General features: G+C 43.6%; 1 long non-coding RNA gene across 2 annotated transcripts; it reads left to right on the top strand.

The window, feature by feature from the left end:
• Positions 1-332: 332 nt before the first annotated feature.
• LOC135291353 (uncharacterized) lies at positions 333-6827 on the top strand. Of its 2 annotated transcripts, XR_010354162.1 has the most exons (5): positions 333-454; positions 3554-3647; positions 4045-4240; positions 5819-5883; positions 6186-6827. It is a non-coding gene; the product is annotated as an uncharacterized LOC135291353 (long non-coding RNA). The 2 variants fall into 2 exon arrangements; XR_010354163.1 differs by lacking the exon at positions 5819-5883.
• Positions 6828-8267: the final 1440 nt, after the last annotated feature.

The following is an 8267-nucleotide window of genomic DNA, read 5'->3' as shown; positions in this document are numbered from 1 at the left end:
CCTCCTAGACCCCCTATAATAAAATCTCCAAAACTCAATTTTTTGCCCAGCGGTTATTTAATTATTACTCTACTTAAACTTCTGTGACTTGTGATTCTTCACACAAGGTAATTTGCTCCATGGGTTAAGACCGAAATCCCAAGTGTGCTGACAGGGGCACAAGTCACCCAGGGCACCCAGAGGGGTGTCCTGGGTTCCGACAGCTAGCAAGCTAACAGACCCCTCGGCCTTCTGCTTGCTGGGCTGGCAGCCGGGGAGCCCCACGGTGCGTGGCCCGGCCCTTCGGGTGCCGCGGTGTGCCCGCCGAGGCCTGCGGGCCCCACCGGGGCCTTCCCGGCCGCGCGGCCCGGGCCAGGCCCTGCCTGCCTGCGGCTCCACACAGCTCCTGGGCTGGCTTACTGCTCCCAGGTTTTACCGACGGAGACACAATCCCTGGCTGCCACACCAGCCTGAGGTGAGCTCCCTGCCTAATCAGATCTGCCCAGATCCTGTTAGCCTGTACGGCGGCGGCGTGGATGAAGGGCAGCGGCAGCGGGAGGTGAATCAGAGCCATGAGTCACTCGGTTTTAACTTACCTCTGCTTCTCTGCTGGGAATCGGAGATAACTGCAGATAATGCAGTTGCTCTCCAGCTCTGGGCTTGCCCTGTCATCATCCTGTGCTTTCATGGTGAAAGGGAAGCGAGCAGGGCATCTCTCCTGCACAATCACAGGTACCCGGACATGTCTACAGACTTCTGTCCTCCCATCAGCAATATCTTTGGTTAATTTATTTATTTATTTTTTAATTGACACTAAGGACCAGAATGGGATAATTTCACTGTGAAAATTGTAACAGCTTACATGTAAGACAGCAGGAATGTAAGGCTGTTTGCACCTGTCAGAATGGTCTGTGTGTGGTGTCCTGGCAGCAGCAATGGACCTTCCTCAGACGTGGTTTTCCCCCTCCTATTCAAGCCTGAGTTTCAATGTGCCCTGATGCAGCAGCCCTTGAGCAAACCAAGGCAAGGGCATCTGTCCCTGCAGTGTCTAGTCCAGAGCTCCCACACTGATGATGTAAATGACCAGGGTACAGACTGGCTAAGGGGAGTATTCTTGGTAGCCAAATTCTGGGGCACCAGAGAAAAATCCAACAGCACATCACAAAAATGTTTTCTGTATTTGTTAAGAAAGCGTCATGTTTGTCAATCAGTTTACAGTCAATGCTTTCACGGTCCCACAGTTCACAAATGATAGGTGACTCCCAGAAGTGCAATTAGTGGGGCTTTTCTTATCAAGCTGTAGTTCAGCTGTTTTTGGATGATGATGAGAACAAAAAATACTTTTATTGCCCATTAATACAGACCCTGAAATCTGTGGGAAGTTCCCTTTACCGGGTGAAAACCCACTTTAGAAAGAAAACTAAAACTCTTGACCTTGAAATAGCTTCTAGATTCTAAAAGCAGCACATCTAGCTGCCTGTTACAGACATTAATCACTGCTGTATTTTTCACAGCATGTAAAATTTAAGTAATAGAATCACTGTCCCCATTGCCATTCTTGCAACTAAAAGCTGATAAATAGAAGCACTGACCTCAGCTGGTTGATTTAACCTGATGAGTCATGGTCTTGAGGCCACATATGCTTCCTCTCCTCTGCTAATATTCTTGTTCCTATTTATTTTTTTAAAGTGTGCTGGCATGCTGCGTACCATAGAATAGCTTCTCTAATGGGCAATTCCAGAAATAGAAATATCCCACTGGTTCCCTCTCCTTTGTCAGGGCTTCACAGTCCCCACTTAGTCTACACAGAGCTGCAGCAGCTCAAAGAAATGCCAGCAGAAAGAGAGGATGGGCAGAGCTCGGCTGTCGAGCAGTGAATTCCTCTTGAAGTTCTCTGTCCAAGAAGCAGCCTGGCATATTCTTCCTTTTTGCATTACGGGGACCTCAGCTATAGAGAAAAGTGAAGCAGATGTGGGCTCTTCCACTTCAGCTGCTCTGGGAAGCCTTGTACCTGCCACAGCGGGTGGGTTCTGCCCAAAGCAATAGCTTTGGTGTTGCTCTCAATGAGATTTTTCTCTGCAAAAGTCTCACTTTTTCATCAGAGCTGAACAAGAGTTCTGAATCACAGCTGGGTTGGCATTTCAGTCAGGATGGTGGCCCTCAGCAGGCTCCTTGCCCTGGACTAGCATCCTCCAGGCCTGGCTACCATGCAGAAATGCAGAGTGGAAAACCCTTCTTGATCTCCTAGACAGATGTGGTTTGCAGCTCAGTGACTTTGGACGTTTACACTCACAGGTAAAATATTTTATGACTGGTTGTGGCACTTGGTGCCGGAGTTTGTTTGGTGTGGTGGTGCTTGTCAAAGGCTTTGATGACATTTGGGGTCTTTCCAACCCTAATGATTCCGTGGTGCTGTGTATAAATGCCAGCTGTCCTCACTGCCATACCTGTGTTGACCTAAGCTGGTGAACCATGGTCCCAAGTGCCATGTGTGCTTTCCCCACCACCATCCAGATGGGTACAGGCAGGAGTGACCGTAAAAGGAAAAGGATGAGATGAGGCTGGGCAGATGGGTGTGCTCAGCACCTTCAGTCACACAGGTGTCCCATAGCAGACAGGATGTCAAGCCAGGAGGGGATGTGAAGGACTCTGGCACTTTACATCTTGGGCTAGTGAGGAATATAAAAGTGACTGATGGACGTAGGTCTACCAGTATGCAATCTGGCACCATCAGAGATGGCATTTGCTCAAAGAGCTCCACCAGCCCTGTAATTACAACCACAAAAAGACTGCAATCGATATAATTTTCAAAAGTTGTATCTGTACCCAGATGTGGCCCACGGTCCAGTGGCCTCCATGCAGACAGGAGCCTGTCTGGTTTGTAAGACAGAAACTTGGCAGAGCCCAGGCTGTCACACAAGACCCCAGAGGTCAAGGTTTTCACAGCCTGTAGGTGCTCCCAAGCAGGCCTGGACCCTTGAAATAAAGACCTGATAGGAGTTATGCTGGCCTCCAACTGGGAGACCAAGTGAGAGGCAGGAGGCTCCTGTGCTTCTGCTGCATTCCCAACTTGCAAACTGGGTACATGGGACATAACCTGGGAGTTACCAACCTGTTGCTGTGCTGCCTTTTCCTCCCCTGTGGGCTGGTCTGTGGTGCTGCAGCTCCCTAAAGGGGAGGAGCAGGAGCAGCTGGTCGCTGAGCTGTGTTGTGCAGGTGGGGAGAGATGGGTTTGCACCTGGGTGTCCCTGGATCCCTTTGGCACCAGGTACTTGTTCAGATTGACATTGACAAGGAAGTCTTAAAAAAAAAAAAAAAAAGAACTGATGCAAAGGCCTTTGGCTGCCTCCTGCATAACAGGCACTTGGATCACACAAGTGTCACTTAGACCCCTTTGATACTCATGGTGTTTATGGCACTTACGCTCCTTTACTCCAAGCAAATTAACTCAAAATCAGTCTAAGCCTTCCATTAAACCTGACAGATTCATGATAAGGAAAAGGCTCATTCATTTCCCACTCTCGGAAATAAATAGGCATATAAACACCTTTTGTGCTGATTCACTTCCATGTAGGAATTCACCAGGCTGGAGAGCCCAACGCGCTGCTGATTCTGGCCCACAGCTAGACCCGTCTCTCTTCAGGCATATCTTCTCCCTTCTCTGGATGGTAATTCTCTGCCTTCTGACTCTTTAATGTCACTGAAATGGGATTTGTATGGGGGATATTTAGCAATATTGCATTAGTATTTGACATTTCATCTCTTGGAAGTTTTTTGATGATGTTATTTGCAAGGGCATTTTTCATCACTATAAATTGCACTCCTTCAGGAGCAGTGTAGCAGTTTAATTTTCTAGGTCTGTCTTTTTGTCTCTTCCTTTCTATCAGGATTTCTGCAGATTTATTTGATTTGCAGGTCCTTTGGATTTCTTATGCTTGTTACAATGCACCTGTGTCTCAAAAAACAGAAAAACATTTATTTGAAGTAACAGCTCTGGCTTGCAGGGCTTTGGATATGATACAAAAATAGAACTGTGTAGAAAACACTTTTTATTAACTTTTTCAGAATTCTAGACCCCAGGTAGTTCAAGCTGAATAACAACATATTCGACCAAAAAAGAGGAAACCAAATATTGGTTGCTAGAAATGACCACTGAGGGAAGATCTGGGAGCTCTGAGAGATTTTTGCTGCTTCATGTGTCTCCATATCATATGCTCTGAGGACTACAGAATTCAAGCATTCAGTCTTTTTCATTAGCCAGGTAGTATTTTGCTAGCCTTGGATCTTTCTTCCTCCCCCCCACCATGTTTATTTTTAGGGGTTTTGTTTCTTTGTTTGTTTTTAACAATGACGTAGAATAAATACAAAAGCAAATGTTACAGTGCAAATGCCTCAATGAAAAGATATTCAGAAAGGTTGCTGTGGCTGTGCAATGGGAGTCTGATAAACACTAACTGCAGCCCACGCAGTTAGTGATATTCTTGTTCTTCTGGGTGTTTTTTATTATATTTTTTTTCCCAGAAAAGTTTTGTGATGAAGAATTTCTAACTGTAACAAATGAAATTTGGGGACAAACCTGTAGGAACAAAAAATAGAAACAAAAAAGGATGCTGCATATACTATACTGTTAAAAACTGACAGATTAAACTAAAAAGTCTCTTGTGAATATTGAACATCTATATGCAGTATTACAAAGACCTTACTGATCCACTAAGACATTCTGACAGTGCACCTAATTTCTGCCTTGCCCTCATTTACCAAGATGATTTTTCCTTTCTTCAGCGCTTTACATCTGAGATTCCAAATGCCTTGGACAGGCATCTGCCATATGGACCCTGGGGATGAACATGTAATTTTTTTGTCCTTATTTGACATGGTAGAATATGAAGACATACAGTTATGGAGAACTCAAAAAAACCTGTTGAGTGAGAGCTGCCTTTGGAAATGGTACATCCCTTTCAGAGCTGCTTGAATTTGCAGAAAAAAATCACTGCTGTTATGAGCAAAAGCTTTAAAATATCTCTTTCTTTCTTATTTTTTTTCCAAGTTTAGAAAAATAGTTACTGGCAGATGGCCTGCAGTGCTCAGCACTCATTCAAACAGCACTGAAATATTAGGAATTTCTATCCATGTGTCCAGGCACACAGAGACCCACATGCACAAGCAGAGACAATTCTAGGCTGGGTTTTAATGTGATTTTTCAAATCAAAGCATACTTGGAGGCAGATGTCAGACCAGATTCAAGCTAAATTTGTAGGCTGAGCTCATCAGAAGAATGGTACTATCTGACTGCAAAGGATTATAATGATGAACATGTGTGACAAGCATTTTATTGAACAACGAGTAGACTGTTTAAGGGATTTGTCTGCAGCAAGGGCTTCCTGCAAGGAGAGGACATCAGACAGGTTGTTTGTGTTATGAAATCAGGATGATCCCTTTGGTTCTGGTGGACTGTAGCCCGTGTTGGACAAAGCAGAGGGAAAGCAGGAGCAGTGCCAGTACCCAGGAACAGGGGAGTGCTGGCAGCTGGGTAGCCTTGGGGCAGTGTTTCTCCACAACTCCTAATCTCTTAAAACACTTCTCTTTGCACAGCCCCTGATTAATGTGATACTGACTAGGCACTGCCTCTGCTATTTGTGCATTAAGGCTGTGGACATTCCCTGCTGACAGATTGCTTTGGAAATGTTTAAGCAAGGCTTGGTATCTATTGCACAGTTATTTGATAACTCCTTGGTGCCGGAGCTCTGCAGAAAGGCTTCAATCAGGGCTTTTCTTATCATCCTGTCGAGACAGCACACACTCAACTATTGTAAATAAAACATTCTGGTTTCTCCTACAGGTATGAGCAGATAAAGATTTTTGTGCAAAGATGAAGTTCAAATTGAAGAAGGTGCTTTTGAAATGGTAAATGGTTCTATATACGTGACCACATATTCAACAATGAAACTAATGTATTCTATGACACACAGAGGTATTGCTGTAGGCTAAGGGAAGAATTGATTACCTAATAACAGAAATCAAAGAAAAACAAACACAGTGTCAGAGCAGACTTGATAAACACTGCACAGTATAAAGAGGGGGATGACTAATATGGTGAAGAAATTAGCAAAAAGTCTTACCTTGATGAGAAGCTCTAAGATCTTTAGTGACTGATTTATTTTAACCTTAGTATTTATCTATCTATTTCTTTGGTCTCTTGTCTACAGTCAAGATCATCCAGTGTGTGCATTTGTCCTCTGAAACTGAAACAAGTGTTGATCTTGGAATTCCATGGAAGAGGATCTTAAGAGAACTGTGTCTTATGTATACCAAAATAATCTAAGCTCTTACCCTCAAGGGCTTGGAAAAATAATATTTCTATGAAGAGTTGTAGCTGCGTGTTTGAATCTGAGACTCTTTGACTAGTAATATTTACTTTAGTCTCTTAAAGTATTTTTATAGAGTACATATCTTAGACTTTTACAGAAAATTAAAATTTAATGTTTGATATCCATAAACAATATATACCACATGTACCTAATGTATATTTTCTCATTTTGAATTTAAATCTTGTTGATAATGGCCCTTTTGCTTCCTACCTTTACCTCTCCACCCCGTATGTTCAGGGCAGTTATGTTTTTGTTTGACACTAATCAAAACTAAATACCTGTTAGAGGTTGACCACTTTTGTGCTCTGAGGGAAACCCATTGCATCTGAGGAACTTTACATCCTAGTTACGCTTTTGGTTTGTCTATGAAAATCCAGAAGAGGCATAAATGGAGAGAAATCCCTTGCGATGGATTCACAGCTCTTAGCTTGTTTTTCCCCCTTGCTGTAAAGGGTTTCAGGAAAAAAAAAAGAAAAAATATTGGATTGGGATCATTGTTTTTTCATTATTACTGCTCCGTTTGTGGCTGATGATCCAAATCAAAGCTGGAACAAAGTGGAGTGTCACTGCTACAAATGACACAAGGTTGTGCAGAGCCAAATTGTGACTGTGGCTCTGAGCCTGGTGTGACTCTTCATTTTCTGTGCAAGGCTCTATCCAAATTCCAAGATTTCTCTTTTTCAGCCCTTTTAGTCTCATATTTACTGCAGCACATTATGGAGGAGACATATGTAATGTGTTCCCTCTCTTGGGCTTTGCTTATGCAAAGAAAATCACTGTCACTGCTGCTGCAGAGGAAGCAGCACGGATACATTCCTTCAAAGCAAGACAGCGTCCTGGAAAAATTGCTGTGCTTTTGAAGTAATTATTTCCAAATAAAATTGGAACAGTGTGCCCACCTGAGGACCATGATAACTCTGGGTTATTACTGTAATCATGCTGGTTAATTTTTCCGTGTAGAATAGTTCATTTCAGCCTCCTTGTGAATGGAATTGACAATAGCACAGCCAGTGGTGGCTTCTCCTTGGTCTATTTCATATCAGTTATGTCCATGGGGGAGTCTGTGTAAAGGGCAGATATAAGATGAGAGAGAAGATTATTATATCATAATAAAATGAAAGGTACCAGTTTTGTTCCATAAACACAGCAAAGCACAAGTCTTGCCAGTGGGGCTCACAATGTGTCAGGACTCACGCTGCGGTTTTTAAATCACAGCCTGAAATTTGGAAGCTGCTGGGGGAAAGTCATAATTCAGGTTAATCAGTCCCAGATACTTATTGCCCCACTTTTTGCTGTCAGTGGTGGCAGCATTATGTGCACCCTACCTGGATATGATGATGCTGTGCTTTTTCATTTACACCTTATTCTGTACCTACTGCTAGACAGTCTGTCCCCAAGCCACTAAAAAAGACCTATCAAGTCAGCTACAGGAAAATTTCAAAATAACGTAAAGCCCCCACATCTGGGGACTTCAGGGAGAGCTGAGGGCAGGTCACAGCTCAGCCAATCTGCCTGAATTGCTGGATGCTGTCCAGCCATCCCCAGAGCTCAGCAGAAGATGGACACTGCCAGGGTGGCATGGGTCAGGGCAGAAAATCTTGCTTGCTCTTGGAAAATGTGACAAAATTACAGATTGCTGAAGATGGCATTGGGATAAAATGTTGTTAGGATGACAAAATTCTGCTGTGTAGTAACTCTGAAAGTACTCCATGTTTCTGAAAATATGCTACTGAAGTTTAGTTCTGCTGATACAGCCACACAACGTTATATGATCTCAGGAGCATTTGGATCTCAAAAGCTGAATATTATTCCATTGGCTTAACCTGATCTTTCTCTCTGCTTTCTGGGTTCTCTCTATTTGCTTGGGCTCCAGAACCTCTTTAAGGTTCCTCTGGCTTCCAGACAACTGTTTTAGTTTCA

Source organism: Passer domesticus, chromosome Z, assembly GCF_036417665.1.
Source record: "Passer domesticus isolate bPasDom1 chromosome Z, bPasDom1.hap1, whole genome shotgun sequence".
Lineage (NCBI taxonomy): Eukaryota > Metazoa > Chordata > Aves > Passeriformes > Passeridae > Passer > Passer domesticus.
The sequence above is the reverse complement of the archived record's forward strand: the minus strand, read 5'-3'. Positions and strand labels throughout refer to the sequence as shown.